We start from the raw sequence: 23,667 nt of genomic DNA on the forward strand, positions 1-23,667 counted from the left end.
GTGTCAAAGACAAAAAGGATGTGGCGAAGACAAACCAAGGGGGCAGATGGAAATGCCTGAACCAAGAGACTTTGCACCCATAAGACAACTGTCTCCAAAGGAGCACCACAGAGACAGTCAGGCGTGACAGAGGAGATACGGAAGGACAAACGGAGAAGATCAGCAGTGAACACAACGAAATGAGCTAACAACCAAGCAAAATCATTTACAGGGCGTTCAAAAGGGAGAATGTGAACTTGACTCTAGGTAGTAGACAAAAACAAATCACCAAACACAGGCCGGAACTTAATAACACAATGGGGAACAACCAGAGCACTCTTTGACAACAAGGAATAAGCCAACTTAACAGAAAGACAATCCACAGACGAAACAACACCAGATTTATCAAAAGTCAGATTAGAAAAGGCACCACAGCCACCCAATAAACCCCAAACATAAATCATGGAGGAGTAAAAGGGTGGCAAGAGATCATGAGGGTGTTGCTGGGCAGAAGAATAACAAATCAATCCATTTATGTCCTTTATTTGGCTGTCTTGTGGAAGAAATAACCGATCACAAACACTCTAAAGAGATCGACCGAAAACTACAAAATCTACAAAATTCGCACGAGGTCACAACCTCGTTCCCAGTTCCTCTCGTATCACATTGCGTGATTTTGATTACGTCAAGTACATAACGTCACACACTTCCCGACTTTGAAAATGTCTTCCAGGACATTTGCTACTGCAATGTTCAGTGGAGTTCTGAACTCCCATAAAGATATGCCACATTATAATATTGCCTGTCTTTCTTGCATTATGTGGGTTATCAGGCCCAATGTCAGCAACTTCATACAAACAAACTTAGGAAAATACATATCTTGAAAACCCTATCCTTGTGTTGTACTTAAAGATGGTATAGTCATAGTTCTTGGATAACTATATCACTTATTTGCCCATTTAGAAGGCATGGCAGCACAAAAAAAGACTAAAAATTTCACAAATAATACATAGAGGATAATACATGATCGAAGCAGGTACACGGCGCGAGTTTCGTGGCGTTGATGGAGACCGCAGAATAGGAACTCTGGTAGGATCATTGACTGGTGGACAAGTTGTAGACGGTGGATCGGCAGGTTTTATGAAGCCCTGAGAGTCTAACGCAGGAGACAAAGAAACAGCAGATGGCAAAGAATCAGATGGGCAAAGAATCAGTGTTCGAAGAGCAGATAATTTCGGCAGCACAGGAATTTCCAGGCAGCGGCATAGAAGTATCAGCATTGGACAAAGAATCAACAGCGGACAAGTATGCAATTCAGAATTCAGAGTGGAAATAGTAGGGGATTCATCCGAGGGTGGACTCTGAAGGCTCAAGTTCCAACCCCTGGGTGAGTGAAAAATGTTGTGAATGATCTAACAAATCTTCACACAATGCCTCATGCGCCGGAAAGGCTGGATCCAGAGCGGAAATAAGTGGCGCATTCTCATCATGATCAACATCATCATCATCAGAGACCTCAAAGGCCTATCTACAGGAATCACGGGTCTCGTGTGAGACATCACTTGCCGCGTCAATAGTATCAATGTCAACCTGCTCTCACTCATTCGATTGTGATCCATGGACAACAGGCGAGATCCAAGAATAGCGGCAATCGATAACCAGATGACCATCCTGTTTGCATATTGAGCACAGTTTAGGAGCAGGGCAGGCCTTGGACATCAGATTTTCACAATTGAAGCAAATAACATTATCACATTCATTGGCAAAATGGCCCGGTAGGTTGCAACAACGGCACGTTGGCACTTGACCATCATAATGTAAAAGAACTTGGATTTTTTCAAAGCGTAAGAAGCTAGGAATCGGTTTTAGGATGCGAACCCGATAATGCCGCAGGCCATTGTACACATCGGGCATAAAGTCGAATCAACACGTCACAGAACGGGCTAAGTCAAAGGGCGCATCATAAATAGTTAGATAAGTTAATGGACGGTCAATCTCCTGAATTGCGTAGTTTTCACTGTTTATGTGAATCGAGTTCAAGCATACAAATTTCTCTTTCGCTTCCGCCGTTTTGAAAGTAATGACACATTCCCCATTCATTTTGCATTTCTGAAGCGCTAATTGCGGCATTGTTAAGAGCCGCAAACACAGACCTAACAGAGATGCTTCGCGAAGGTGTGAACAGCGCTGAACAGCACTGTGGACGCTTTGGAATATTATCCACAAAGCTTTCATGTTGATTCGAAGTTCTCTAACATTATTTCCAGAGAAAAGTGCAGTACGTGCACTGGCGGCTGCTCGAGAAGCGTAAGAATCACCGTTAACACTATGTCGCTGAGAAGATACGGCTGGAGAGAAAGAAGAAGGATTAATTTTCCTACTAATTGGCAAGTTCCACAGTGGCGCAATGTAACCCATCAATAGACATAAAACGGGGAATATGATCTGTCCATTTGATCTTGAATAAACAGGATCCCGTACTTATACCAGGCATATTTGACCAGCGCTGGTAGTGCACTTCCTCAACCTCCCCGTAACAGGCCAAGTGTAATAGAAAATACAAAATTAAAAGCCTGGTTATGATAAATATCACTTGAAAATAGTGTTAATACAAACACATGAATTGCAAAAAATTACATTTTCTTGTTTCTAAATCACTTTAAATTGAGCCCCTGGCTCTAATATCACTTGAACTGTAACAAGAATAGAAAATTGAAAAACATGTCCTAATACCATAATAAACTGCTAAAACATATGCCAACAGACAGGCATTGTCCTTCTTTAGTAACACCTTTTTATATAACGTGAAAACTAAAACTCGCAAACCTTGTTCTTTTATTTGAAGTTAAAAACCGTATAAAAATACCACATGTTAAAAGGTAACAAAAATATACAACATTATTGAAAACCATGTTATTAAATCTCTTAAAATTGAAATACCGACACTTATAGCCACATCTTTTGAAACATGTAACAAAAATAAAAAAAGGAAACATTGCTCTAGGAACTAATACTCTTAACCAAAAACCTAGAAAATCTTCTAACAGTTTTGTGCAGAGATGTCGAATGCTGGCAACGATCCATTTGGCTAAACATTGTTGCATGGCGAATAAAACATTGCTAAAAGATTATAAAAGGCTACTTAAGGTTTTTTTGTCATGTGAATCAATATTTGGCCAAGTATCTCTGAGTGAGCGAAGCAAACTAACCATCTGGTCTACAACAACAATATGCTGTTCCACAGTTCTCCTTTCCACATTACTTTGACAAATGTATTATTTTTTTCAAGAACGGGGTTAAAGAAACTTGGCAGATCAAACTCCACATCAAAGTCGTTGAGTCTTCTCTCATCTTCTGGCACTGTGTTTAGTTGAAAAGTGCGCATTGTTCCCAGGACCTTCTGTCTCGTAGACAGTGACCAAAAATAATGATGGCTCAAAAAGTAGAACATAAAAAAAGTGTTGAATAAATCATTGAATGTTGAATAAAAAGTTGAATACTTAATAAATTGTTGAATGGTGAGTTGAAAGCTAAATAGTCATTGAATACTGAATAAAAATTGAATATTGAACAAATGATTGATTATAAAAACGGAGTTGAAAAGTGAATAAGGTAAATTGAATATTGCTACATAAGGCGTGCCATACACGATTGTTTCATGATAACGACTCATCTACACTACGCCAAGGTCCTTAAAATGCTGTTGTTGTTGTAAAATTGAATTTCTGTAGAATATGCAAAATACTGCACCAGCAAAATTTCAATTAACATAAAAAAAAAAAAATTAGAGAATCTTTCAGCATGATCTGTGAACATTACTTGCCAAACTGCCTCCTTTCTTAGGTTTGCATAGTTATTCTTCACCAGGTCTTTCACATCCAGCCACTCGCACAGTGCATCCTATTGATCAAAGTCATTCTTCTCAAGCAGCTGCTTGAAGTGCGGCTTGATTTCTTCTTCACCAAAGACTGCTAATTGCTCGTGATCATTAGACCAGTGCCTTATTTCCAGTATACGTGCTGTACTGAGGACAGGGTCTTGCTCAAAGTTGTCAAACCGGTCACCCAAATTCTGATTGGTCGCATTAACTACCCTGTTCTTCAGATTGTTTAGCTCTGCATCATCATGCACACACTTGTTCAAAGTGACAGTTTCAAACACATTGCCATTGACAGACTGCTCAAACTTCCTCAAATTTGCACCTGGTTTTGCAAGCAGGCAGTGAGTGATAGCCTGGTGCGTTCTTGGGCATTCTTGACATTGATAATAGCACTTTCATCCTTTTTAAATGTTAAGCTCAGTTTCTGGAGTTCATCCAGAAGGTATAGCATTAATAACTAAAACGAAACATGTTTGTAGCTCTCCTGCTTTGATATCACATTTTGTGCTCTTCCCTTCGTGGTTGCACTGCTGGTGTCAGCCACAGCTGTTTGATATATGTGTGCATGGATGACTTTGTACTTGTTACAGACAACTTTAAAAGCATGAAAGTTGAGTGGTATCCACCTTGAGCCCCTTGATTTCCTCCAATTCTGTTAAAGCTTTTTCTGACTTATAATAATGTTTACACAATCCCTCAAGCATCTCTGTCAAATCAGCTAAGTACTGAACACCTTTGATCCCATCCAGAACAGCAAGTTCGAACTTGTGGGCAACAAAGTGTCTTCTATCAGCCATGAATTATCTTGTTTCAATTTTGCAAAAACACCATTTTTTATACCAGTCATGACTGATGCCCCATCTGATCCAATAGCAACAAGCCCATCTTTCCATTTGTTTATTCCAATACCTTCAAAACCATTCACAATACTAGGAAGGATACATTTGCGTCAGACTTCTCTACCCGTTGTTTCGTTACATACTTGTTTACAGCCAAGCCATTTTCAAGAGTTCGTATAAATACAATTTCTTCCTCAATTAGCCCAAAGTCAACTGCTTGGTCAGACATGCAAGAGAAAAAAAGGTTGCCTGCTTGTGATCTGATTGTGTGAGTCATTCTTCATAACAGTTAAAATTGATTGGATAAATTCTTTACATTGATGATTGTTCAGGTAATTTTCTCCTTGGTTGAGAGCATTCTTCATTTGGAGCTTATATAATTCTGGAAACTTTGTAAATGCCAAATTTTCTCTGCCTATGAAATAGGCACTGTTGAAAAGCTTTGTCAGTTTTTCTTGGATTTGTGAATTCGTATTTCTTAGAACTCTTCCATAGCAGCAGCCTTTGGATTTTCTCTACTCGATGGAAGCAAAAGTGGTGGCTCGTGCTTCTGGCATGGGCTTGTACAGCTGTTTTACTGAAACTACCTAATGTAAAATACTGTAAGTAGTGTTCTGATTGTTATGAGAATGTTCGTGTTTTTAGACAAGTTAGAAGTGACAAATTAATATGGTAAATAACGTTAATATTGTAAATACTGCCAATACTGTAAGTAACAATGTTAGTATTGTGAGTAATGTAAGTATTGCAAAAAAAAGAAACCACCTGTGCCAGTATACAGAACTGTTATTTTCATTGGCCTTAAACATTAGCCACAAAAAGTCTTTCTCCCTCGTGTTCTGATATTTTCTTCTTTAAATTTGCTTTATTTCTTGCTGAACTACAGCAAAACATATAATTGCCCGGCTGGGCAAGTTTCACGGTAGTTTTACTTTACTTTTACTTTTACTTTTTAGTTTTAACCGGTAGGAAAGTCATCTGCCAATTGAAGCTATCTGAATGAGAAGAATGAGCATTCCCGCTCTGCAATTTTGTGTTGTTTATGCTCAGTCTCCTTTTGTTGTTTACGTTCTTTCTCCTTGCGCTCTTGTTCTTTGCAGTCTTTCTCCTTTTCTTTCGTTGCTTGGGCTCTCTTCTCCTCCACTACAACTTTAGCTGCCGATGGATACGAGATATTTTCACTCACATCTGGAACAACGTCGGCACTAAAAATTAAGGAAGGGCAATAACACATGGCGTGCAATGCGCCATGACAAATCTTGCAGATGATGGTCGAAGGGATATGACGGCAAAGTTGCATTTGAGCCGTTCTGACTCCGTTGTCAATGCAGTCGGCTATCCGGTCGTGACGAAAACTTAAAACACGGCCGTAATAAGACAGGCGGCCAATGACTGTAGTATCAGGTAATTCAGACGGGGCCAAGCGATTTTCGCAGTCTCCAAGAAAATACAGACGTGCCATTAATTTCGACGCTTGATATATCGAGTGTGTCCTCTTTCGTTGATGCTGAATGAAATGCTACGACCCAGGAACGGTTTGAATTCTTCCGCCGAATCGAGCAAGTTTCCTCAATGTTGATGCCAGCTTTATCGAATGCTTCCAGGATTTTCTGGCTGGTGCAAACAGAGTCAACCATGAAGTAAACAGAACAGCACTTGGACAATTTGGGTTCCTTACCGTCGTAATTCCAAAAGAAAGCTGGAACTTTCTTGAATCTCAAACCCTTGTTGTATAATTGTGAAAGCGCATCAGGGAGTGGCTTAGGCGATTCAAATCCCTCAAGGCCATTGTTGTCCGCCCAAGTGGTAAATGTACTAATATCCATCGGACTTTGCTCTTCACTTTTTCCAGTCATATTGAGAAATAAACAAGCGAGCCTCTTGATCTTAGCCAAAAGGTCGAGAAGCGATACCAAACATACCCCTGCCTAGGAGGGTGGTCGAGGGTTTCCTCCTTCCATATGTGGTGAACAGTACATTGCATGGTGTTTTCATCGCCATTTTCCGGTGGGCTACGATCCCTTCCCTTGATGGGCACTTTTTAACCACGTGCTCTAGTGAGTGACAGTGGTGACATGTCACCGGCTGCCCTGAATACTTGAACCCAATGTCTAATCCGCCAAGCGACACGCGCTTGGGGCTTGGGGATATCCTGGTCGATTCGCAGAAACTCCGTGACCTGCACCCCGTTTTCGATATGATTATAGCCCTCTTCAGAAAGGCGAAGACGGCGAACATGGTTAGATTTCAGTTCCCCATAAGTCGATAGGAGAGTAATTAAATCCTCGTCGGGATATTCCACCGACACAAAGATAGAAACGTGGATTGAATTTCAGCCTAAAAGGCGCAGCGGCACAAGTAAATGTTCATAATCAAGGCCGCCCGCAGACAGTTTCGCGGCTGATTCACTAACAGCCAGTGTGATATCAAAGTATTTCCCGCCATGGACGGGAACAATTCCTTTAATTGTGTTGGTGTAATCCGGCAAAGACTGTGCTATTTTCAAGGCATCAATGTCGCCTAAGTCATGCCAATGGTAATCCGATCTTCTATGGCGTTCCAGTCGTTCATCTTCTTCACGTTGTTTCCTCGCTTTCCATTCGTCAAACTCCTCTCTATCCCTTCACTCCAGCGTTCTCAGCTAGATGTTTTGCCTCTATCTTTTCGCTCGCGGCGTTCACGGCTGGCTGACCTACTTCTACGTTCCGGGTTTTTCTTGCTTCGATCTTCTTCCATGGGTTCATCATGTCTTGTCTTGTCTTGTCTTGGGCGGTCTTCAGTTGATTTTTTGTCGGCGGGTGGGTGTTGTTGGGCATTTTTCGGTTGGGCAGCATTTTTCTGTTGGGCAGCACATGGAGATTTAGCCTGTTGATGCTTGGCCATTTCAGCTTGTTTGCGTTTTTGTCGGTCGCTTTTTCCTTCAATTTGGCCTCACAGGAAGCTTTCTCTTTTTTTCCAGTTGGGGCGTCCACATTGGCGCTGTAGACCAAGAAGGGGCAAACGGCCAATTCGTGGTCGGAGACTTTGCAAATAGTACAAAGGGACAGTTCTTTGCAATCACGCGAGTGATGTCCAGGATGCTCGCAATTAAAACATCTCATGGAATCACAATCCTTGGCGATGTGGTCTTTGGGCCGCAATTTCTGCAGGTTTTGGTGGGATGGGTACAGATTGAAAGATGGGGGTTTTGTGGGGTTATAAACAGGCAAAGCGATGTTGCGTGATCTTCGTTGAGACAAACGTTCCACAAAGGTTCCAAAGAACATTCATCAGCGTGATGGCCAGAGGCGTCACAGTTAAAAAAACGCGGCAATTTTTGCGATATGATCATTGCCGCCGCAACGGCGACAACTTTTTGGCTGGGAGTCGTAATAAAACATGATTAATTCACCACAAATCCGCATCGATGCGGGAATCGGGTGCGCCACACGCATTCTCGCTGTGCGAACTCCGTTTTCCAAATCTACGCCAAGGCGATCTCGGCGAAAAGACAAAATTTTTCCGTACTGGGAAAGCCTGCCAATCAAAACAGTATCCGGCATTTCAGGCGGCGCTTCATAGATTTTAACGATAACAGTTTGATGCTCGGCGTCCCCCAGAAAAACTTCGCACCCACTAATGGTGACACTGTTCAGTTCAAGCGCGAAAGCTTTGTTTTCTGGGGTGTCGAATGACACAACCCAAGTTGTATTTGAATTTTTTCGTTGAACTGGTGTAGCGTGGTCGATATCGATTCCTGCAGCATCAAAACCGAACAAAATGTCCTGGCTCGTACATACAGTGTCTACAGAAAACTTGACCGAATAGCCTTTAAACAATTTGGCGCTCTCATCGTCATTGAACTTCCAATTATTCGGCGTCCTCTTAAAGCGAACGCCAACGTTCTCGAGCTGGGATAGGGCGCTCGGTACTTCGACAACTAAATCGCCACCGCTCGCTTCCAGTAACGGCGGCGGGGCTGCACCATTCTCATTAATATCATCATCTTGTTGAGCCGTTTCGGCCCAACTTTCACTACGCTCATTCTCAGCAGTATTCTCAAAGAGTTGCGCCGTTCCGATCTCGTCGATTGGTGTATTGACCTGTTGGCCGCATGGCAAACTCGGTTCATTCTCCTCAGTTACACGCAAAACTGTCTGAACTGACTCCGGGTTGCTCGGCTGGTTGGGTGCACTCGACGGATTCGACGGTTTCTGAGATTTGTCAGATTTCTTACCAGTTGTCTTCTTACTATTATTAGTCATTATAAACACAAAGCAAAACGTTGAAAAACGTTGACCGCAGACCTCTTGATCTTAGCCAAAAGGCCGAGAAGCGATACCGAACATACCCCTACCTAGGAGGGTGGTTGAGGAAAGTCGCCCAGCCAGAAGGGGAAGAGGCAAAACGCTTCACCCACTGAGCCTGGAGCGACCAAGTTTTAAACTTAACATCTACAACAGAAAAACCACCAAAAAGTGAGGGCTGAGAAACAACAGAGCGAGATACAAGGTCGCGTTTCGCGTTCCAAAAGAACTTAAAGGCCAGAGAAGTGAGTTCTTTTTGGCCCAAGGGGGGTGTGGGAAAAAAAAAACCCATATCCAATTAGGGAAAAAGGGAGAGGGGTTGATAAAAAAAGCCCGCCAAAAAAAAAAAAAAAAAAAGAAAGCCCCAGTATAAAAAAAGTAAATCATATAATAAGGGAACCAAATTATCTGGTCCCCACCCAAAAAAAAAACAACATTTTTATTTAGAAGACTAAAAGGGGGAGGAGGGGAGGGGGACAACAACCCCCCCCCCAGAATTTTTAGGAGCCAAAAAAAAAAAATAAAAAAAAAGAAAAAAATGAAAAAGAAAAGAAGAAAAAGAGGTATAGGGGGGGGGGGGGGGGGGGGAGGGGCGGGGGGGGGGAGAAAAAAGAGGGGGGGGGAAAAAAAAAAAAAAAAAAAAGAAAAAAAAAAAAAAGAGGGGGAGGGGAGGGGTCGGCAAGCTTGTAGTCTACATTCAAGAGAGATATTGGACGCCAGTTCCGAGGATCAAGACGATCGCCTTTCTTATAAGATAATGAAATGACTCCTCTACGCTGAGAGAGAGATAAGCAGCCAGAGTCAAGGCAAGAATTAAGCACAGCAACAAGGTCAGACCCGAGAACATTCCAGAATTTAAGGTAAAACTCCATGGGAAAGCCATCAAGGCCTGGGGCCTTACATCTAGCCATCCCCTGAAGAGCCACAAAAACTTCCTCAATAGGCAAATGACCTTCACAAGACAACGCCTCATCCTGCGAGAGTACAGAAGAGAGGTTGCCGAGCATGTCAGACTGGACAGGCTGATCAGTCCCAGCAGCCGTGAACAATGAGATGTTAAAGTGCGAGAAAGATCGACACAGCTCATCAGGAGAGGAGACGATGGTGCCATCATCATTACGTACAGCAGAAATCCACCGATCGGCAGATCGCTTCTTCTCAAGACGAAAGAAATACGAGGAGGAAACCTCACCCTCCTCGACCCAGCGAGCACGTGAGCGGACCTGTGCGTCCCTAGCATATTGAGCATATTGAATAGCATAAGAATATTGAGCATTGACTGATGGGACAGTGAAATCCCAGACTTTTGGAATCTGTAATTAATTATTTATAATTAATTATTTTAAAAATACCATTACAGAAAGGAATGACAAATTAAAAAGCACTAATTTTATCTGTTTATTTGATTAATTTGAAAATAATTTCTTGTTGTTAAATGATTCCCACCAGCGATCATCAACAAACAGATGACCATTACTTTTTCCCTGAAAATTATAAACATCAGCTGTTTTTAATTTAAACACCATATGCATGGGCAAAACAGTTACGTCATAATTATTATTTTGGATGATGTCAGCAGCCTTTGCCCTAAGATCATCCTTGCAAGCTACTCCTTAGGCAAAAACCATAAGTTTCTTTAAGAAAGTGCAATCACTTAAGTTATAATAATAACAATAATAATCATAATTATAATAATAATACGCACACCTTTGTCTCAGCTTGACCATTTGCTAACAGCACAGTATTGATACGCTGATCAAGATTCAGCAGCATGGCATAGATTGTTCCAATTGGTGGAATTCGCATTGTTCCACTTCTCTGGGATGGCTGTTATCACATCTAGAAGAGCTGGGCACCTCTCTTTGGCTTCTGTAAGTATTTAGTCCCAGCAAAAGTCTCTCATTGTTTTCAAAAGACTTGTTTCGTAATACAGATGGCAGATAGCCCCGTGTGTATTTGGCTACATTTTCGCATTCATTGATAATTTCTTCTAAATGCAAACGCTTTAGATAGTTCCTTGCCTCTGAAATGAGCCATACTGATAAAGCAATGACTGAAGAAAGCCTTGAGGAAACTGCCACACTAAGTGATCTGACATTAATAGTTTCAACTGGTTTGAAGCTGTTTTCCTTTTTCAACTGAAAATAAAAAAACACGGTCCTGTTGGTCATAGTATTAATATGCGGACCGCTGAGGAAATAGCATAAACATACGAAACTTCAATTTTACGTCCCGTTTTATGACAATAATATAAGCATGTAGATTTGTCCCCCCCCAAAAAAAACAGTATAACTACTTCTCTAATAAAAAAAAAAGGTACTTCAGCACTGCTTAATGAGTGAGTTAACATGAGTTGTTAAAAAGCGTATAGGGAATTACTCACGTGAGGGAAATTACGTATGCAGTCACAAACCACATGACACTAAAAAATGCATTTACTCATACTGGTTTATTTACAACCTTACAGTCAGTTTTAAAACTTAAAAACAGTAAAAGACTCGACCAAAATTGTTATGACTTATTTTCTGCTTTGCTGATTTTCCAGATATTCATCCTGTTTTTATATGCACTTTCCCGAAGAATCGCGTCCTTATTAAAGAAATGAAAACCAGCAAACTTACCAACGGGTTGTTATAACCTGAGTTGGAAATTATTTCTAAGGCTGTTCTTCCGTCTGTTTGCAAATGCCCAACGGGTTGTTATAACCTGAGTTAGAAATTATTTCTAAGGCTGTTCTTCCGTCTGTTTGCAAATCCACTTCCTTTGTACTAACTTCTGAAGTTGGTACGGTGGTACTGCGGTTTCAGGGTTGCCAGCTGACAATTTTGAACAATGGTCTTGTCAGTTTCCGCTGTAGTTGAAAGCCTGTTTTTGTCATTCGCACTTGAGGTAAACTTTGAATCTTCTCTGTCGCTGAATAAACGCGAGACACCAAAGGTTACCGAAAAATGTCTCGTGCTTGGAATGTTTATTTGGCGTATAGAGATTTATTATCTGAAAGTTTTTACCGTTCAGCGCCAAATTGGCCACTACAACTCGGCCGTCCGAGTCGATATTATGGCCGGTGACCTGAATTGCGCTCCCAGGATGGAGTAGCAAGCCCACTCCGGCCGATCTATTTGTGCCTGGAGACCACAAAGCGTGACCTCCCCATTGTTTTCCCCAGAGCTCACCTTGTGTGACATCCGGCAGATGTGTCTCCTGGAGGAGATAAATGTCGAAATGTTTAGATAATAAATAATAAAAAAATTTCTCGCGTTTGGGATGTTCGGCGATGCCATTCGATTAATTGTACAAATAGACACCGCCATAATCAGTATTAAAAGGGGAGTTGTCTTCTTGATTTTTAGTAGGGTGGTCTTTTTGAATTTTTGAGAAATTTTTTTTTTTAAGGGTTGAAATTTTTTTTTTCCTCGTTTTATTTTTTTTTCACCCCCCTTTTTTTTTTTTTTTTTTTTTTTTTTTTTTTTTTTTTTTTTTTTTTTTTTTTTTTTTTTTTTTTTTTGATAAAAAGCCCAGGGGGGGGGTGATTAAAAAAGGGGGGCGTTGCCAGTTTTTTGGCCGGTTCAGCCTCAGCCTCCTTGTCGCCGCTGCTAAGGGGACGATCACGCTTCTTGCTGTTGGTAGTCTGCATCTCGGCGTCTTGGGTTCCCAGGGAAACGACCGGGGATGTTGGGGGCTGTGTGAACAGCTCCTGTGTCTTCTCGGACTGGGAGTCCTGCTCGGCCGCAGACGTAGGTTCTTCGGCTCTTGAAGCCCATTTTCTGAAGCACAGCTAAAAGGAAATTCCAGTCAACACGGTCAAAAGCTTTTTCCTGGTCTAATGATAGGATGGCAAGAGGGAAATTAGTCTCCGAGGCATAGTGCGCTACATCACGAAAAAGCGCAACATTCTCGCCAATGAAGCGTCCAGGGACTCCACAGGTTTGATCGGAAGCAGCTACGGAATGGATTACCTTCAAAAGTCGACCAACCAAAACTCTAGCGCAAAGTTTGTAATCAACATTAAAAGGGCTAATAGGCCTCCAACTGTTATGTTCCAGGCAATCACCCTTCTTGAAAATCAGAGAAATCAGGGTGGGGTCTGACCGTTTCTTATAGATTCAGATCTCTTGTTGGCTCCCGGACATCGGCCTCACGCTGGGATGAGGAAAGAAGACCAGAATCAAAAGAGGCATTGAAAACATCAACGAGGTCCGAGCCAATGACATCCCAGAAAGCAAGATAAAATTCTGTCTGGTAACCATCAGAACCAGGGGATTTGGATTTTGCCATCCCAGCAAGGGCAACAAAGGCCTCATCCAAAGAGATGTGTCCATCACAAGCATCAGCTTGGTCTTGAGACAAAGATTCAGTTAATTTGTTTAAGAGCTGGCTCTGGGTAGTTTGATCAGTTTCACAAGCTGAGAAAAGGTTAGAGTAAAAAGAAATCCATGAATCGCAAATGCCAGAATTGTTGGAGACAATACTCCCATCAGAATTTTTCATGGCAGGAATCCAGTTCTCTGCCCTACGCTTCTTTTCGAGACGGAAAAAATATTTAGACGAAGTCTCACCCTCTTCAGCCCAACTTGAGCGCCCTTAGCCGCTGCCAGGTCAATCTTTGCTATGTTCGATTGAACATTTTCGTAAACATCCAGAAGAGACACTTGACCAAGATCGATTTTGGTCTTAAGATGATTCGCAAGATTGACAAGTAAAGAACGAGATTGATTGGCAGTAGACCTGTGGGAGCAGTAGTTAATAGCAATACCTTTGATGCGCTCCTTACCGCGGTCTCACCAGGATTGTAAAGACGAGAAAGATCCTTTAAGTAAACGCCAAGAAACCCAAAAATCTTTAACTATAGAAATAAAGTCGCAGTGCTCTCCCTGGACGCATCTAGAACATTAGAACCACGTCTGTCAAGAGTCCTATCAAAAACAGTATTAAAGTCTCCACAAATGAGAGTGGGGACTGAAGGATCAACTCTCGAAGCACACTCCATAAGGAAATCATCACGCTCAGGGTTCCTGTTCGGAGCATATAAGCTCACAACACGAAAAACAACATAATGTCTTTTAAATTCAGCCATAACAAAACGTCCAGCGTCATCAGACCAAGAGTTAACAAGCGTAAAAGTAGGACGGAACAAAATGACAGTTCCACAAGAATGTGAAGTGCCAGGCGACACAACCGACAAAAAACATAAAAAGAAAACCAGGAATTACCTTCGGCAGAATCAACAACATGGGTTTCTTGCAGGCAAGTGATAGATGACTAAGCCACTGTAAAAGGGCTAAACACTTGTTTGCATCCCGCAACCCATTGACATTAAGAGAAATGAAGGACGCCATAGTAAAAAGTAATAAGTTGAAACAAGAATACAGAAGGAAAAATTAATGTTCGAAGAGATTTAAGATCGGTAAGGGCGATCAACAGAGACGGCAGGAAGGCCAATTTATGGCCAATTTATGGTTCGTAGTTCTGGGACCACGAAGAGACACTGAGACTGAATCAACAGAGGAAGTTTTGCGCTTCCTAGGAGCGCCGGACTGATCCATTGTGGACTCATCATCGTCGTTGTAAGGAAAGGGTCCTCTTCTTCAATATGTTCAAAGATAGCTGCATCTCCATTTAGAACAACAGCAGGAACGGCATTAGCCAAGATACTCTGACTCTCTTCTGAAAAAGAATTGATTGACGGAGATGAGGAGGGGGGAAAGGAAGAAAAGCTTTTGATTTCAGCCCCAGCATCATCAGAGGCATCCTCAAAATCCTCATCATCAATATCAGACTTTTCATCAACATGAGAGTCATCAATTTGTAGGGACTCGGCTGAATCGACTTCACTTCCGGCCTCATCAAAGAGCTTACCAGAAGGACTAAGAATCTCAGTTGAAAGAGGCGCATCAGAATTATGCACTCTATTAACACCCACTTCAACAACTGACTTTTTAGCAGTATCCGGATCATCAACTTGCATAGATCCTGATTGGAGCGCATCAGATTTAAGCATTTCATTTGATTCTTCAAAAGCATTCGGATCATCAGCTTGCGTTGATCCAGTTAATTCAACATCATTTCCATTCGACTTATGGTGGTTTATTTTTTACCAACCAAGGCCTCTAAGTTGGGTAAATGTTGGTAGTTTACTGGTAGAGAGCAAGATTCCCAAGTTTTTCCCAAATAGCAACTAAGATGGTAACTTATGTTTTACCAATAAAGTACCAAATTCAGACTGGCTGTTACTGGATAAGCATTTATTATAAAATAAAATACTACTAAAATACTACTTAGTCATTTTAATTTAAACTGGTGTTGTTTTACAATAAAACTCTTGTTTTTGATGCAATGAAATCCCTAGTTGTTATATCTCCCTCACTCGCTCTTTCCAGGTTTTACCAAGGCCAGTAATGTTCTGCATCATTTCACACTCTTCTACTGACAGCACATGTGTTTCTTGCAGAGAAACAACATCAAAAGCAAAGTGCCACAGCCATTGTAAAACCCCTATTCTTTTGTTTAAATCACGCAAGCCATTTGCGTTAATAGTTGCGATTTTGAAAGCCATAGATATGTTAAAAGACAAAACAATCTTAATGACAAACTAAATAAAGCAGGAACGAAAAAAGAAAGGCTCGGATTCTGGCAGGCCGGTCGGGAATGACCAAGGGTAAGCCAGAGTGAACCCCTTTACTAACAGAAACAGAACCTTTAGGGGCCAACTTTTTCCTAGATTCAGGAAGAGAGGAGCGCAGAGCGAGAGACCCGTCCACGTAATCTTCAGAATCGTGAACATATTTTCCCTTGCCAGTCTCACCACTCAAGTCCATGGATAATCATCATCACTATTAGCCTCGGAGATTACCTGATTTTTAGCGGTGTTAACCACAGCAGTAACAGTATCATTATTTAAAGAGGCCGAGACTGTAGTGCTGAAAGTTGAGAGTCGGCAACAGAATCCAAGGGTGGGGAAACCTTAACACTTTTAGCAGAGCCGACCAAAGGCTCCTGATTCTTGACATCCGGGGTCCTAATAGAAACACTAGGCTCACCAGAAGAGTCCTCAAAAACATCTTCGGTATGCACTTCCAAGCTAGCGTCAACAGACGCACGAGACAAAGAATCAACTTGTTCAACTGCATCAGGTGCTGCCAAAGACCCTCGATGATGGTTGTCAGCAACTTAATTAGAGTCAACGGACATATCAGATGTAGAGTCATTCCGATCACGAGAAGTATTCTCCTCATTAGCGGGTCAGGAGCATTAGGGCCATTTTTACCAGCAGAGCCCCAAGGGTTAGGACAGTTACGGGCGAGATGACCCACTTCTTTACAGATCCGACATTTATCTTTATCAGGGCAGTCACCTTCCCTGTGACCTTGCACACCACACGGATAACAAATTAAAGGCTGCCCTTTGTACCAAACCAAACACACAACCATTGAGAGAAACAAGTCTTGGAGGGTGCCTTTCCAATACCAGATCAATAAGACGAGTGCCAGTGAAAATTTTATTGTGAAAAAGATATTTCTGCTGGCGCACAGCTTTAACAGTGCCATAGGCCTTAAAGAGGTCCTCGATTCCCACACAACCTTCCTCGTAGGGAAAATCAAAAAGATGAATCATGGTGGAAGGAAGGCCACCATCCAAATATCAAAGAGCCTCACACCAGAAGTTAACTTAACCACATCAATAGCAGTTTCTTCAATGTCGAAAGTGACTCTAATTGTTCAGGGAAATTGCTGGACAGCAATAATCTGCCAGCTCCAGAAACATTTAACAAAAGCATCCAAGATCTCAACTTTGGTTTTACCATATAATTTACAGCCAATGTGAATGTTAACTGTACGGCATTGACCAGGAGTTAAATACAACGAAGTTAATATTTCCTTAGATACTTTTATTTTTTAAAAAAATTTGTTTACTAAGGTAATATTTTCACTAAATACTTTTCTTCTTTAATAATTAGACTGAAATACTTTCTTTCTTAAATACTTTTTAATAAATGATCTTTCTTAAATTAAATCTTGAATAATTCTTTCTTTAAATACTTTTTACTTAACCAAGAGAGAGAGAAAAAAACTTGTTGGAATTTTGCCGAGAAGACCAAAAAGAACAGATCTCATCAATATAGTCGGATTCGGAGGGAACCGACACATTAAGTTTCCAGAAACCAGGGCCCCCAGGAGACAGAATCAGAAAGACAGTCCAAAGACAAAGAAACAGCACAGCGGTCAGATACAGAACAAGGAATTATGTCACACAAAGACATGTGGGACAGCCAAGATCTGGGCACGCAATAAGATCAAGCCACGAAGCCCTCGAACCATCGGGCCTAAGCCAAGTAAACGCCCTCTGTGTCACGTCGCATGAATGCCAGATATCAACACAAGAGACCTTGTCAAATAAAGCCAACAGCTCTCCGGTGTGTCTGTGTTTGACTGGACACAAGCGTTTATACGGTCCAGACTGGGGTGAGTTGAAAACACCGCACAAAAGGGTCAGGACACCAGGGTCTACAAGGGGCAACAGAGATGGAAAGAAAGCCACCCTATCAGCCCGTAAGTAAGGGGCATACAATGACACCACATCAATTGTGCACCAATGGTGCAACAGGCGGGCACAAACAAAACGCCCAGACGAATCAGACACAAAATCAACAAGTGAAAAATTTAGCTTAAAAAGCATAGACACCACAAGACTTATTACAGGCAGCAGAAGAAACGACAGAAAAGGAAGGGAACCAGGACTTGACCTCAGCGTCAGAGACACAATGAAGCTCCTGCAACATTAATTCTTCATATTTGATGGACTTCTTAACAATAAACTTATTTGGATGAGACAAATGTACAATAAGACGCAGTTTCCCAGATGATTGAACAGCAACATGAAGTGAATAACAAAATGCGGTAGAATCTGACTTCTCTTATGCAACCACGTTTCATAAGTTCTGAAATTGCTTTTCGAACAAAGGTGTCCCAATGAAGGACTGATGATCTGTTTTCAATCGAATATGGCAAAGGAGATCCCTTGAAAAGAATCTTAAAACCATTTTGAATAATGTCTAGAACAAAGTCAGAAGCCTTGACTGAATCATACCAAAATGCAGAGTTAGCATGCAACTTTCCCTGTGAAAAGCTGGATCCTTCAATACCCTGTTCAAATTCTGACTTTGCCATCGCCTAAATCAGTATTACTTCCGACTTCATCGAAGAGCTTGCCAGAAGTGTCAGAGGGAACAACAGACTGGGACGCATCAAGACGTGCGCTTTATTAACATCATTTAAATTAATGTCAACACACTCCGGTTGAAGGGATTGATCTGTTTTCACCATCAGGATCAATGCTCATCTTAGCACCATTTTTATCATTATCGCCTGCAACACCTGTGGAAGGCGGAGGGTTACCATTAACAGGATCAGCATTCATACCAACATTTCTACCATCTTTACCCACATCGCCTGCAGCAGGCGGAGGGTTATCTTGATTGTTGTTTACACCATCAGAAACAACGTCCATCTTAGCACCATTTTCAACACTTGTACATTATTGGCACTGTCAGGATCAACATTCATTCCATTTTCATCACCTTCACCTCCATCACCGCTAGCAGGCGGAGGTTTACCTTGGACATTATTGGTACCATCAGGATCAACATTCATTTCATTTTCACTACCTTAACCCACATCACCAGCAGTGCCCCACTCATTTTTACATTGATGAGCAAAGTGTCCAGACTTACCACATCGTCTACATTTGTTGGACAAATGATTTGTGACATTGTACTGCACACAAATTGCAAACCAAATGTTGACCACGGTACCAATGGTCACAAAGCGCAGCAAGTTGCCATTAAGGTCATTGCCCTGAAATAGAACTGAACACAATTTTTTAACCAAACTTCGCCTACTGGTTTATTAGTTTAAGGGAACTTAAATTTTGAAATAAAAAAGGGGGGTCACCAGATTCGTTTAGGAGCAGGAAGACCATGTATATTCCATGTAATTCCTTTATAATTCCTCTGCGAGTACTGGCAAAGTACACTTTTTAGCGATAATTTATTTTTCAAACACATGAATTGATCTGTTTTCATTTTACAGAAAGAATTTGATCGCTACACCAAAAATATGAGAAAAAATTGATAGGTCACCAGGCTCGTTTAGGAGAAAGTGACAATTTAATTCTCTCACAGACTAAGCCGCATAGAAAAAAGCCGCCATTTTGTTGATGTTCGCGCGGGCGCTAATTACGCGTAAAATTCTGCGCAGTAAGGATGCGCAATGCAATACAGGGCAATGACCTTAAGTACAATAGAGACCAAACAAGTTGCGGTGTAGATTTTAGAGTTGGAAGTGTAGGTCTGTTTTTTAATTCTTTTGACTTCGCCAAAATCAGCAAAAACGTCCTCAACCTCATCATCATTTTCCTCGTGAGGATAGTCAAAGAGATGAACCATAGTTAGCGGTAGTCCACCACCAAGAATATCACAATAAAGGCTTTTTCAAAATACTCTGGGCCTTTAAAAGTGACTTTGATGATGTCGTAGCCAACTTGGACGGCTTCAACACCGTGTCCAAAAACCCTAACACATTCTTCCATGATTTCACCTTTACACTTTCAGACAATTTCCTTCCAACCTGAATGTTTATAGTCCGAGGTAAATGCATCTTTAAAGATAAGGTTTTGGGCTTATTAATTCCTTAAATATTAACTCTAATGTAAATTCTTTTTTAAACAAATTCACTTACTTAATTACTAATTATTTTCTTCTTAAAGACTAATTATTTCCTTCTTAAATACTAGTTATTTTAAAAATGTAAAAAGCGTTCTCTGGTTTAAAAAGTTTTAAAAATATAAGCTTTCGGCTATTATACTATAGCCTTTAACGACTGTAAAAAAGAGAAAGCATGTGATTGGAAATATATGCAAGGGAGGGTGTGAAAAGATTAATAACTAAAATACAATAGAAGTGTAAAAAGCTCAAAAATGGACAAAACAGAATAAAAAATTACAACAAGATAGAATATTATCTTGGTAGCGGTTTAGAATTATTGTCTGTGCCAACAGTTTTGGCAGTATTCCAAGATTCTAGTGTTCTTCGAATATGGTAATTGCCTTTGTCTATCATGGTAGCGCCATCAAAGTCAATTGAGTGATTGTTTTGCCAAGCATGGTTGGCAATGTTCGAGCCTCGTATAATTTTTAAGATTTCGTTGATGTTCCTTTCTTCGGGTTTTAAAACATCTGCTAGTTTCTCCCATGTAACTCCAACAGCAGTCAGTGCACGGAATTTTGTAAACATTATTGCATTGGAGATCCAGGGGCTGCCTAAACTTAGGAGAAGGGAATTCTTGCTGCAGGGTCTTAGCTGGCTTGCTTACTACACGGATGCCATTTTTACAAAGAGTAATCTGGTGAGAGGTTCAGTCAATCTGCGGATATAGGGAAGACATGCAAAACCCAGGGATGTGTCAGATGGATCGGCCCATTTGAAGAACATGGACACTTATTCTTCTGGGGAAATCACTTCGAAGCATTGCTTCAGACCATGATGAGACAGCTGATGACATATTACACCACGTTAGATTGCTTGCGGTTAGCTCTTATAATGGGGTTGGGATTTCTATCCAAAAAAATCACGGTCCTGGCAGCTGGTCGTCGGTGGCATAGTGGGGATGAATCCCGCTTGGTAAACCGACGACCCGGGTTTGATTCTTGATGTCAACTTTTTTTTAAGTGTGATGTTTACTTCATGTATGAAAAAACAAGAAATCTCACATGGTCAGAAGCAATGCTTGGTAATGCTTTCCTTCTTCTGGAGGAGGAGTTGAGGAGGAGCTGAGTTGTCGTGGCTGACTTCTTTTTTTAGAATGTTGGAAATAACTGTTGGTGGGTACCCATTGGCTTTCAATGCTTCCGTAACGTGACTAGTCTTGCGTGCTTTACCTTCAAAAATGCTAGTTAGGTTGGCTGCACGGAATAGGAGGATCGAGGCTGTGCTGACTTTATGTTTTATTCCATGATGAGACGAATAATCCAGATATCTATTTGTGTGTGTCGGCTTCCGGTAAATGTCAATGACAGTGACACCATTTTTTCTAGAAACAAGAGATTTGGCCATTGTTTTCTTCTTCGATAGTAAAAGCAATTTTTGGGTCAATGGAATTTAAACGTCAGAAGAATACAAAAGGGGCGAATCTCTGTGCCGTCGGCGATAATAGGACCTGTCACGCAAGTTGCAATCGCGCACACGAGACCAATCGCGATCCCTGTCATAGCACTCATCATAGTACTCTCTTCTTTCTCTGTGTGAATCTTGATCTTCTCGTTGACTCCTGCGATCATTATGGCGATCATTTCTTTGGTCATCTCTCTTGTCATCATTCCTTTCTCAGCGATTGGGTGGTTTGCGAATGCTCAACAGGTGGTTGGGTGGTGTTTGATGGCGGAACATCTTTCCTCGCTTCGGTTTCCTTTCTCAATGGTTGTTCAGCAGAGTTGTTCTTGTCTCCCCTCGGGGCAGGCGTAGCAGGACGATTTTCTCTCCTGGAGTCCATGTAAGATGGCGTGGACTCGCCAGTGTTCTCAACATTTGCACTAAACACTAAGAAGGGGCAGTTAGAAATTGGATGATCAGATTCAAGACAAATACCACAGAGCTGGTGTTTTTCGCACTGGGATGCCCAATGGCCAGGCTTTTCACAATTGTAGCCGTGCGGATTTTTACAGCCTTGGGCCATGTGGCCCTGGTCGCCGCAGGGTAGGAAATTCCAATCGACTCTCCGGCAATGCGAATGTTCGACAGAATTGTTTTGGACAAACGCATTCTCGCCATTCGAACACCATTCAATATACCAGTCGACACACTGCGGTCGCGGCGAAAAGATAAAACTTTGCCATTATATGAAAAACAGCCGATAACGGCAGTATCTGGCATCTTAATAGGTGCTTAGTATAACTTAACAATGACAGTTTTAAAGTCGGCATCGCCGAGGAAAGACGACAGTATCTTTAATCATTAACTTTCCTTGCTCTAGAAGTTCATTCTTGGCCTCCTCGCTTGTGAACGAAACGACTCATGAGCAATTAGAACCGCGATATTGTATTGCGGAAATTTTGTCGGGATCAACCTCAGTCTTCAAAAGCACTTCTAGAATGTCAGCGCTTGAAACTTCGATATCGGCTGAAAATGTCACCGAGAAACTACGTTTTAATTTTGCAGGCCAGCCATCTACTTTCCACATGGTCTCAGGCACAGCTCGGAACTTAACACCAGAGATGTTGATTAGGTTACGTAATGCCTGTGGGAGCACATATTCTTCTTCACTGGCAGTCTGGTCAGCTGCAGCAGGATCTTCAGCTAAAGGATCTGAACCTTGTGGTACTTGACCATTTGCCCACGTACTCTCTTCCGACGGTGGATCTTCGTCCATTTCATCATCAATTTCAGGATTTTCCTGATTCTCCAAATTCGACATTTCCCAAATATTTATAGGAATAAACAACAAAATAGTTGTTCACAAAACGATCGCCAGCCCTCTGAACTTAGCCAAAAGGCCAAGAAGCGATACGGAATATGCCCCTACCTATTATCCGCTCTAATGAGAGTAGAACAATTTTGCTTATCTAAGGTGTTGTCAATGCAATAAAAATCGCCACCGATAAAATAAGATCCCCTTGCAGTATCTGCTATTAGAAAAACTCCTACTTCTATCCTTACTGTAATAATCATCCAAGAATCTTCTCCTTCCCTTCCTTTTAACTTTAATCCATTCCGCATCAGTGTCTGTCATCCATTCAAGAACGGTGATCCCTACGTGCTCTTTCTCTGCGCTGGTAAAAATCCCGGTCCTCGCGCGGGCGTTTGCGTCCACGCTCCCAATAACACTCTCGATCTCGACTTCTTTCATGTTGCCTTCGATGGTCACGGCAATCTAATTCCTCCCTGTGCTTCTTCTCACGGTGTTCTTTCTCCTCCAAATTCTTCTTCTCCTCAACCTTTTTCTTCTCCTCGTCAGCCTTCTTCTTATCATCCGATCTACCTGGGGGCGGTTTTGCTGGATCGGCCGCTGGGCGGGTTGTCTAGGCTGTTTTGGTCGCTCCTTAGCTTCGGCAAAAGGCGCCACACCAGAAATGTCCTTTGCTTCTACATTTGCACCAAGCCCACCCCAGTCAATCGATTTGTGCCTGGAGACCACAAGGCCTGACCGCCCCATTGTTTTCCCCAGAGCTCACCTTGTGTGACATCCGACAGATGTGTCTCCTAGAGGAGATAAATGTCAAAATGTTTAGATAATAAATAATTAAAAAATTCTCGCGTTTGGGATGTTCGGCGATGCCATTCGCGTTAATTGTACAAATAGACACTGCCATGATCAATATTAAGAGTAGAGTTGTCATTAGCCTGCGTGGCAGGCATCGTTAGTTTTTTCTAGCGCGCGTATGGGAGAAACGCGAAAGGCGCGAGAGGGCCACACGAGGAAAAAATCGAGAAGACGCCTGCCCGGAAACCCCCCGAAACGTGTTTGCCGCCCACAATTACATTTAATTAAAATTAGGTGACAGCGCTGGGTCAACTGTCAAAATAAATGAGTGAGAACAGACCTCAATCCCGCGCAAGCGAAATCTGAAACCCCTTTCATTTTCGCGGAATGAAACCAACAAAGCGCCAATTTCGCCATGTAAGTCGCTCGAGCTA

General features: G+C 41.8%; 1 protein-coding gene and 1 pseudogene across 1 annotated transcript in view; both read right to left on the reverse strand.

The window, feature by feature from the left end:
- LOC144646360 (uncharacterized) overlaps positions 1-23,667 on the reverse strand; it is a 152,917-nt gene that overhangs the window by 123,784 nt on the left and 5,466 nt on the right. The window lies entirely within an intron of this gene.
- Positions 1,504-3,364, reverse strand: LOC144646278 (uncharacterized; annotated as a pseudogene).

Source organism: Oculina patagonica, chromosome 1 (assembly GCF_052425735.1).
Source record: "Oculina patagonica isolate OP01 chromosome 1, crgOcupat, whole genome shotgun sequence".
Taxonomy (NCBI): domain Eukaryota; kingdom Metazoa; phylum Cnidaria; class Anthozoa; order Scleractinia; family Oculinidae; genus Oculina; species Oculina patagonica.